This window comes from Anopheles moucheti, chromosome 3 (genome assembly GCF_943734755.1).
Source record: "Anopheles moucheti chromosome 3, idAnoMoucSN_F20_07, whole genome shotgun sequence".
Taxonomy (NCBI): domain Eukaryota; kingdom Metazoa; phylum Arthropoda; class Insecta; order Diptera; family Culicidae; genus Anopheles; species Anopheles moucheti.
Window position 1 is genome coordinate 17917016 of NC_069141.1, and position 10740 is coordinate 17927755.

Genomic DNA, 10740 nt, shown 5'->3' on the forward strand with positions numbered 1-10740 from the left:
CAATATGTAAATAGTCGCTTTTAGTAGATCGGTTCTGTTTTAATCGACCGCAGGTTCGCACAGGATGAGGAAAGCTAACGAGGACGCTTCTTAGATAATTAGCAATCAAAGCAGGCAATCAAAACATCCCGAATGAAACCAGCTGAAGAAATTAAGGAATATCAAAACCAGGCAGATTATTTTCGTGCGAAACAGGACAAATTGTTACTTTTGACATTTTAGAAGCAATTAAAATGGAACAGCGTTTAACCTAATGTGACAAAACAGAAACGTAACAGGTTTGTGAAGTCTTTTATTTGTATACCGACATCAGCAACTGCGGAAGAAATTATTGTGAAGATGCGTTGTGCGAGCATCAATCGAAATTAACGGATAATAAAAACGAAAATAATCAAAACAATCTAACATTCATGATGATGTTTTATATTATTGATTGGCAATTGATCAAAGTAAGGAAAGAAAAATGTTGAACAAGAATTCCACTGTACTAGAGATGGGCAGACCAGAGCTTTTGCCGGATCGAACTTGGAGCATGATTCGGATCCGAATCGCCCAACTCTACACCGAGGGCGATTGGATGGATTACTCATGACGTTTGTAGCTCATTGCCGGCACTAAATTGCATCATCGTGTCAGGGAGGAAATTGCTCATCGTCACCCGGTAAGCCCTCGACGAAATCTATTCCGTTTTTGGTAAGCAGCTGGGGATTATATTACAGCCGCACGTACCCATTTGGTAATGGGAGAAGGCACATCGTCAATGTACTGGCAGTTCCTTTTCCAGCGTGGCAGTGAACGCACGAACAATGGTTCGGTTGGGGTGTTAACATTCTCTCCCCCTCCCGGGGGTGGATTAACACTGGATCTTTTCCGCCAAAAAGGGTTGCCCTTCTAGAGCGGTGCAATGGCAAGGACTTTGCGTAGTGTATTCCATGTCATCAGCTCGTCACCGGCATGAGCTTGACGCGACAATTTTCCTCGCGACCCGACGCATGTTTCGCTCAATATATGGAGCTGCCGGGTGGCGTGCCGGCGTGTAGTGGGGCTTTATTTAAATTAATCGTAACCGCCTGGATGCCGCTTCAATGTCACGGTCGATTGCGAACGGTTTTGTTGCAGCATCTGTAAGGCATTCCATGCCAAATCTGTCGTCGAAATGAGACGAGCTTGCCGAGCTTGTGGAATGCATTAATCCGAGGAAACGCTTTTTTAGAGGAGGAGAAGAGAAGGAAGGTAAGGTGGAACCCCATCGGAATCTTCTCACCCACCGCAGATTCGTCGATCGCGCGATCGATAATCGATCGAGCCCTATGAATATGTACGCTGGCGCAGCAGTAACGGTGCGCAACCGTAAAGGCACTCCGTTTTGCCCACTTGCCCACCCAATCGGTCGGCCCTTTTTCACACCCGGCACAAGGAGCCGGGAACAAAGTGCGGGAAAACGTTACACCGGGGCCGCAGACGATGGTATGAAATTGATTTAAATTGAATGGAAGCGACACTTTTCATGCGCCTGTAAGCGAGCTGTGGCTGTAAAAGGATCGAGGACGCGGCCCGCGACACAGCGAGCTACGGGATAATTTACTACGATGCGGTTGGTTGTTTACTGTTTGCTGCAAGTGTTCAGTGTTTTGTTTCCATTTTTTTGTTTTTGGTACCAGCGGTGTGCTTTAAGTAGCGTCCCTGAATTTTCCCCGAAGGTGGCAAACTGGATCGTTGAGGTAGGTCGGTAATACAACAAACGTCGGCGCAGAGGGAAACAAAGCAAAAACACTTGCAAAAACCGATTATGTGCCGTGTTAACTGCAGGGCCGGAACAGAAAGGGCTTAATCCGAATTAAGTAAGCATAGAATGTTAACAAGCGATCGAATGTCGCACACTTTTTTTTTCGTCCAGGGAGCTTGTGAGAACCGGCGAACGGTAAACGGAACGATAGAATAAATTTAAAACCCCCAACTCTCTTTGCAGGGATTTAAATCAAGGACTTGTTTGCTGATGATCGTACAAGCGATCGTACCGGCTGGCAAGTGGATACGGTGCCTCAGTCTACCTTGTCCCGCTGCATGCCTTATCTAACTTGCATAGATCGCAATAATTTGCCCTCGGGACCTCGGGATTGCGGAATGAGGTATCAATTAGTGAAACATTTTATTTTAATTTTGTCCGCTTTCTACAGCACGTTAATCCGCTGCACGATCGCTCACGGTGAGTTATTTCTTGATTTGTCTTATACCCCGTGTGCCGTGTCGATCTCGAACGCGGGCATCTTCGTTCGATCGTTTCTCATACGTTCCCGGTTGGAAATACCGGTGGAAGATCCTACATTCCCGAACGATCGATATCTATCGAAGCTTTCGTGTTTGAAATTTTAGTGCACCGTACAGTCACCCTCGTTCGGGTGCACGACTTTTACAGAACTAGGGTACAGGGAGTGGTTGATGTGGTGATGAAGTATCGAATGGATTGCAACAGTGGAAGGTAAGAGAAGTTTATATGAGGTGGAGGAAATAAATTCCACAAACCGATTCGACTATTTAAGAAATGTTTCGCTCTATCCATCAGTGTACTGAAGGGAAGAAGGGATCCATCGGTGTACCGAAGGGTGTACTGAAGTTTCGAGTAGGGTTACTTATATTAGTTTTTAATCAAGGGACGTCATTTTGAAAAAATCATGAAGCTTTTATAACTAAAGTGCTTAAAAATTGTGTAAATTAACAAACTTTAATCAACACAAGCACCTTCAATGAATCAGAAATCATCAGATGTTCAGATATGTACCTGAAAAGATTCGTCAATCTTCCGTACGGGAAGACCTCCTATGTATTTGATCGAGACTGATCAGCGTGAGTGACATCCATGGAAACGGCAACACAGTTCAATAATGTGCGCCCTGCTTACTGAAAACCCTTTAATTAAACCCCGATCGAATCAACTGTGCAAGTGGTGTATTGTGTTGGCCAAGTAAAAAATAAAGAGAATAACAAACCACACCTCAATGCAAGCCTCAACTGTCCGTGTAGGTGATTTTTTAACCGGATTAATGTCTGTAATGATATATCAATTATTCCCCTTTAAGCTTCCCAAATACGAAAGGGGTTGTTGTGTGTAAGTCTTTTTTTCGCTTTTTTTTAAGAAAAAATTCCTTTGGCATTTGGGAATGGAAAGAACGGATCATTTTCGAATCAAGGCACGGCGCTCGGTTTCTCAGCCAAGCCACTGCGGCGACCAGCCGTGTGGGAGCCGTTAAATGTCCCAGCTAAATGAAGAGTCATTCGGTTTGAGATGAATATTTTCGTCCGTGACAGTGCAGAATCGCGGGCCCACCAACCATTACCGTGCATACCGTGCACCACAATGCGCAAGCAGATTAAACATCGCGCATTGAACGAAACGGGCGATCGAAAAACCGTTCCACCGCGTGAATGCGAGCACGAACGCCAGCACCGGGGTCAGCGGCTGTGCGAAAGAACCCGAGCACCGATTCATGGGAATAACCGTGGCGGAATGAATGAATTCGAATTATTTTCTTCGATACGCCTAGAAGAATAGAAAACTATTTCACGGATAAGCGCACGCGGCGAGCTATTTCTTTCTGGTTCCTTTTTATTCGGACGGGCACGATTGGATGTGGAGAGTCTGTATGGGGAGTCTCGTTCTTTCTTTTTCCTCCGTTCCGTTTTTCTTGTTTATTTAGTTCCTTTTTTGTGCGATTGGATCAGGAGTTAGTGGGTTTTCTTTTTTATTAACCCCTCAGATCGATAGCAGTGTCACAGTTGATTACTAATACAGTGTCTTCTGTATTCTGTCTAATAAAGCTTTCATTAAGGAAAAAAATAATAATAAAAGCAAGCAGAAATTGTGTAGTTAACATTTCGCATCTAAGGACATCTAAATAACAGCTTCATCTCATTCTCGATTCGTTCCATACAGTGATGAAGCAGCAAGCAGCAATCTCCAAAAGCAGCAGTAAGCGAACATAAACCACAAAGCGTTGGAGAGATTTCTTACTCATAAAATAAATATTTCTTCACTTCATGACTCTGGGCAGCCAAATGAAGGCAGCAGATAAAATATGATACTAACATGCCCCCGGTGTCGTTTTCGGTTCATATCCATCGTCTTCCGAGCCGGCGAGCTGTGCGTACGACAGCGGAAAGAAAGCCGAATCGTGATGATCGAGGAAGTTTTGCATTTTCCAAAACCCATTCCATTCCGTTCCATGCTAACCGTACAGACACCAAGATTTGTGTGAGGATGTTCTGTTGGAACGCGACACGCGAAGGCACTGCAACAGCGCGTACCGGTGCGAACGTAAAAATATTCCCCCGTGTCGCGAACGTGCTGGAACTCGAGCTGTCGCCAGCCGTGGTTTTTGCGGTTTTGAACGGTATGGTCGGTAAAGGGTTGATTTTAATGTGACGATTTTTGTGAGACATTAACATTTCATGTTCGTTTTCGACGCTGCAATAACGGGAGGAATGAAATGAAGTGATGGATACAAATTTAAGAGTGTAAGCCATAGCACAGTAAATCGTTTAATGTTTGTTACATTTTTATATTTGGTTGGAAAGTGTTAGTAAAAGCCATAAACTATTTTAAATGAAGAGTTGGTCAAGAGACGTCCACTGGTTCGTTTATGTTTTCCAAAGCTATTTTTATTTTGACGCATTTTATTGTTCCTGTAAAATACCACCGATGAAAAGGAATAATCCCGATGACACCAGTTGTACCGAAAAGAAACAGCTGTTAACATACCAGAAAAGCCTTTCCTGCGCGAGACACTTCGATTACTCGCTCGTAATGACAGCGAGGTGAAGATGGTGTGCAGGAAAAATGTTATTAAAAGCATTAAATCATTCGCGCCCAGCGTGAAACACCGCATAAATGCTAATAGTACTGTTTAAGGTTTACTCTCACGCTGTGTTTATCGGGTTATTAAACCACCATGATACTGCTGCCGGTTGAACGGCAGCCCCGGGGGCGAAGGAGCTTGCTCCGATCAGGAACGAACAGAATGGTTTCGGTTTCTTTTTACGATAACCTCTAACAGAGCTGGTCAACTCCTTTCCCTGCGGTGAATTGTGCGCTCTGATCCTCAGAGAGGCTCCGCAACTGATCGAGTGCGATTGGATGGAGATGGGTAGGGAAGGAAACTTGTTTCCTTCTTAAGATTGTGGATTCCACCGTACCGCAACAAAACAAACTTTTTGAAAAACAAATGAACCAGTTCGATTGAACGGTTTACCGGTAACGGGTGGGTTTGAAAAGATTGTGACAGTTTAGAAGAAATCTCCTTAAACTTACCATTTCATTCCAGTCCATACCTGTGCTGAGTGTAGGAAAGGCCCAGAAGCGATCGAAAGACTTGTGCTGTAAATGTCAAGCGACGAACCCTTGAAATCGCTATTACACAATCGTCTATTTTTAGTAATCCTTCACAATGCCATAGATGCTAGCTACTGGCCTCGTGAAAGTGTGATGGAAGCGGACGTCAAACTGATCTATCAGTCATTTTTAATCCCATTTAGCTTCACATCAGAGCTGTATTGGATCGGACGACACAAAAACCGTGCCAGTATAGGGTTTGGCCTTGAAGCGTTCCTAACGCAACGGAACAGTGTTTTATTAAGTAAAAACGTGTGCATTATTTTTTTTGTGTTGTGCTGTGTTCGGTGGAAAAGTTCCAATAGTTTCCGGCGTTATCTACTTGCAATCGGGGTGTACACTTAAATTGCCATTTACGCCGCATGTTAACAAGAAAAACCAATTAAACGATCTAGTGATCTTTCCTGTAATCTTGTACTGATAGCAGAAGAGTGAATTGGATCTACCGAAAAATGTGCTGATAATAATATCAGGGTGAGAAAAACTCTTTTATAAGTTCATCACTTGGAGAGCGTTTCAGAATATAAGAATAAGAATCAGTGAAGGATCAATCCCCTTGGAGGCCCAGGGCGGAATTATAGTTGGGGCCTCTAATTTTAAAACCGATGCAGGAGGGAAGGGGAACATTGAGAGAACTTTAAATGAGACAAGGCTAAAAGCGCAGTAAGAAAGGGCCTACTCCGCCTACCGTTTTATTCGCCGCTGGGCCACCCCTAATCATCTTCTTCAAATGGTCCGCCAGGGCCATCACCATCTTCGAATACAATAACGGAACCGGCTATATCACCACCAACACCAGATACCACTGTATCTGTACTCTTCTAAATGGAGCTACAATCATACGTGCGCCAATTTCGAGAAGCAGCACGTGGTGGAATTTACAACTACAGCATCCAAGGAGCACTTTGCCATCGAATTGGTTCGCTCGCAGTGCTTCCGGGATATTCGCCATGCAACACTCAGTTGCAGCGGATGCATGAGGGCACAGTATCAAAATTCAATGATCATTGTTTGTGCTTTTGGGCAAACCAGATCTGTTCATCACCGTGACTTGTAATCCGAGTCTTGATAACAGGAATATAGTCCAGTACGATTTGCAATACAGAATGAGCGAGTTACTAAGTTGTGAATTTCGATTCTTTTATTTATTTGTTATTTAGTGGATTGTTTAACATTATGTATCCCATTAAGCAAACAACGCAAATTTTATTTAATAATAATAGTAATTTGTGTTATGCACAGCCGGTTAGATTTGCATAGCTTTGAGCATTTGAAAACTAAAATCAAGTCAAGTTTTTGTGTTGAAAGACTACCTCCATGATCAAACAAACATCAGCAAAGTATCGAAAAAAAAGTTCCCTTTCGTACAACTCAGAGTTCTATTGCGTAGCCCTGAAACCGGGCCGTTAAGCTAGTCTATATATAAACGTTTGTATGAGCTAAGGAGAACCATAACGCCACTACTTGGATCACATTTTCTACGATTTACGTACATTTATGATTCCTGATTAGTCCAACGCCTTCTACGATTTTTTCGCCCAAGGTACAGTTTCCAATCGGTTTACTTTTTCGGTAACAATCAGTGAAATTTCTTAGCAACCTGTTCCGCTCATGTAGATGTTTTAGGCGATGAACAAAAATTAACGGTTGATTTCTGTGGTGAGCTCCTACTTACTGAACTTTTTCAACAATTGATCATGTTTTATAGCATTCTTTGATCCATTAGGTGCAGGGCCATGAGAGTTGCCAAAATGCTGACAAATTTGTCCAATGACCAAATCGGCTGGTCAACTGTGAAGACCACTAAACCGTTGCCGCGCACACAATTGTTTTCAGATTTCCGATACCAGGAGAGCATGTTTTTCAAGAGGTGAAATAAATTTGCGCTGCAGGTGAAATAAATAACTTTCTCGTTGGTCATGAAAAATTTCTTCGAAAACTCCAGTTTCCGAGTGTATAGTACCAGGAGAGCATCCACGGAAGAGGTAGCACCTTGTACAGCATATTTGGTCGAAAACGTCGAAAGGTATGCAATATTTCAACACTAACTTTCCCGTTGTTGGAGAAAATTTTCTTCGAGAACTACCAGTTTCCGAATGTATAGCACCAGGAGAGCATCCACGGAAGAGGTAGCACCTGGTAATTTTGCCCGCCTATAGGTTTGCAATGTTTAAACACTAACTTTCCATACAAACCAACTGTTTTCAGATTACCGATACCAGGAGAGCATGTACTTCAAGAGGTGACCCTCAGCCACTCAGACACCTGAGCCTCCGAGCCCCTGAGTGCCTAAGCCCCTGGGTTACTGAGTGACCGGCACTGAAAAAAAGCCGTTGATTAGCAGTCAGTTAGACGTCAATTAGCTGTCAATAAGCCGTTTATTAGCCGTTAATTAGCCGTCAAATAGCTGTCAATTAGCCGTCGATTAGCCGTCGATTAGCCGTCAATTAGCCGTCAATTAGCAGTCGTCTCCAACCTCGTGTCAACTTCCCCCTCGTGTCACCTCACCCTCTTGTCACCACTCCCCTCGTGTCACCTCCATCCTCCCACGTGCCACCACCTACCTCCCACATGTCACCTCCTACCACCCACGTGTCACATCCCACCACCCAGGAGTCACCACCCACCTCCCACGGGTAACCATCCACCACCTTCCTCCCACGTGTCACCACTCATTTCCCACGGGTCACCTCCCACCTCCCACGGGTCATCACCCACCTCGAACGGGTCACCACCCACCACCCGCCATCTTGTCCGCCATCTTGTCCGCCATCATGGCCGCCATCTTGGCCGCCATCATGGCTGCCATCTTGTCCGCCATCTTGGCCGCCATCTTGTCCGCCATCTTGGCCGCCATCTTGTTCGCCATCTTGTGTCCGCCATCTTGTCCGCCATCTTGTCCGCCTTCTTGTGTCCGCCATCTTGTCCTCCATCTTGTCCGCCATCTTGGCCACCATCTTGTCCGCCATCTTGTGTTCGCCATCTTGTGTCCACCATCTTGTCCGCCATCTTGTCCGCCATCTTGTCCACCATCTTGTGTCTGCCATCTTGTCCGCCATCTTGTGTCCGCCATCTTGGCCGCCATATTGTCCGCCATCTTGTCCGCCATCTTGTGTCCGCCATCTTGTCCGCCATCTTGGCCGCCATCTTGTCCGCCATCTTGGCCGCCATCTTGTCCGCCATCTTGGCCGCCATCTTGTCCACCATCTTGGCCGCCATCTTGTCCGCCATCTTGTCCGCCTTCTTGTGTCCGCCATCTTGTCCTCCATCTTGTCCGCCATCTTGGCCACCATCTTGTCCGCCATCTTGTGTTCGCCATCTTGTGTCCACCATCTTGTCCGCCATCTTGGCCGCCATCTTGTCCGCCATCTTGGCCGCCATCTTGTTCGCCATCTTGTGTCCGCCATCTTGTCCGCCATCTTGTCCGCCTTCTTGTGTCCGCCATCTTGTCCTCCATCTTGTCCGCCATCTTGGCCACCATCTTGTCCGCCATCTTGTGTTCGCCATCTTGTGTCCACCATCTTGTCCGCCATCTTGTCCGCCATCTTGTCCACCATCTTGTGTCTGCCATCTTGTCCGCCATCTTGTGTCCGCCATCTTGGCCGCCATATTGTCCGCCATCTTGTCCGCCATCTTGTGTCCGCCATCTTGTCCGCCATCTTGGCCGCCATCTTGTCCGCCATCTTGGCCGCCATCTTGTCCGCCATCTTGGCCGCCATCTTGTCCACCATCTTGGCCGCCATCTTGTCCGCCATCTTGTCCGCCTTCTTGTGTCCGCCATCTTGTCCTCCATCTTGTCCGCCATCTTGGCCACCATCTTGTCCGCCATCTTGTGTTCGCCATCTTGTGTCCACCATCTTGTCCGCCATCTTGTCCGCCATCTTGTCCGCCATCTTGTCCGCCATCTTGTCCGCCATCTTGTGTCCGCCATCTTGTCCGCCAGCTTGTCCGCCATCTTGTGTCCGCCATCTTGTCCTCCATCTTGGCTGCCATCTTGTCCGCCATCTTGGCCGCCATCTTGTCCGCCATCTTGTCCGTCATCTTGTCCGCCATATTGTCCGCCATCTTGTCCGCCATCTTGGCTGCCATCTTGTGTCCTCCATCTTGTCCGCCATCTTGTCCGCCATCTTGTGTCCGCCATCTTGTCCGCCATCTTGTCCGCCATCTTGTCCGCCATCTTGGCCGCCATCTTGTCCGCCATCTTGTCCGCCATGTTGTCCGCCATCTTGTCCGCCATCTTGGCCGCCATCTTGTCCGCCATCTTGTGTCCGCCATCTTGGCCGCCATCTTGTCCGCCATCTTGTGTCTGCCATCTTGTCCGCCATCTTGTCCGCCATCTTGGCCGCCATCTTGGCCGCCATCTTGTCCGCCATCTTGTGTCCACCATCTTGTCCGCCATCTTGTCCGCCATCTTGTCCGCCATCTTGTCCGCCAACTTGTCCGCCATCTTGTGTCCGCCATCTTGTGTCCGCCATCTTGTCCGCCATCTTGGGCGCCATCTTGTGTCCGCCATCTTGTCCGCCATCTTGTCCGCCATCTTGTCCGCCATCTTGGCCGCCATCTTGTCCGCCATCTTGTGTCCGCCATCTTGGCCGCCATGTTGTCCGCCATCTTGTCCGCCATCTTGGCCGCCATCTTGTCCGCCATCTTGTCCGCCATCTTGTCCGCCATCTTGTCCGCCATCTTGTCCGCCATCTTGGCCGCCATGTTGTCCGCCATCTTGTGTCAGCCATCTTGTCCGCCATCTTGGCCGCCATCTTGTCCGCCATCTTGTCCGCCATCTTGTCCGCCATCTTGTCCGCCATCTTGTCCGCCATCTTGTCCGCCATCTTGGCCGCCATCTTGTCCGCCATCTTGTCCGCCATCTTGTGTCCGCCATCTTGGCCGCCATGTTGTCCGCCATCTTGTCCGCCATCTTGTGTCTGCCATCTTGTCCGCCATCTTGTCCGCCATCTTGGCCGCCATCTTGGCCGCCATCTTGGCCGCCATCTTGGCCGCCATCTTGTCCGCCATCTTGTCCGCCATCTTGTCCGCCATCTTGTCCGCCATCTTGTCCGCCATCTTGGCCGCCATCTTGTCCGCCATCTTGTCCTCCATCTTGTCCGCCATCTTGTCCGCCATCTTGGCCGCCATCTTGTCCGCCATCTTGTCCGCCATCTTGGCCGCCATCTTGTGTCCGCCATCTTGGCCGCCATGTTGTCCGCCATCTTGTGTCAGCCATCTTGTCCGCCATCTTGGCCGCCATCTTGTCCGCCATCTTGTCCGCCATCTTGTCCGCCATCTTGTCCGCCATCTTGTCCGCCATCTTGTCCGCCATCTTGGCCGCCATCTTGTCCGCCATCTTGTCCGCCATC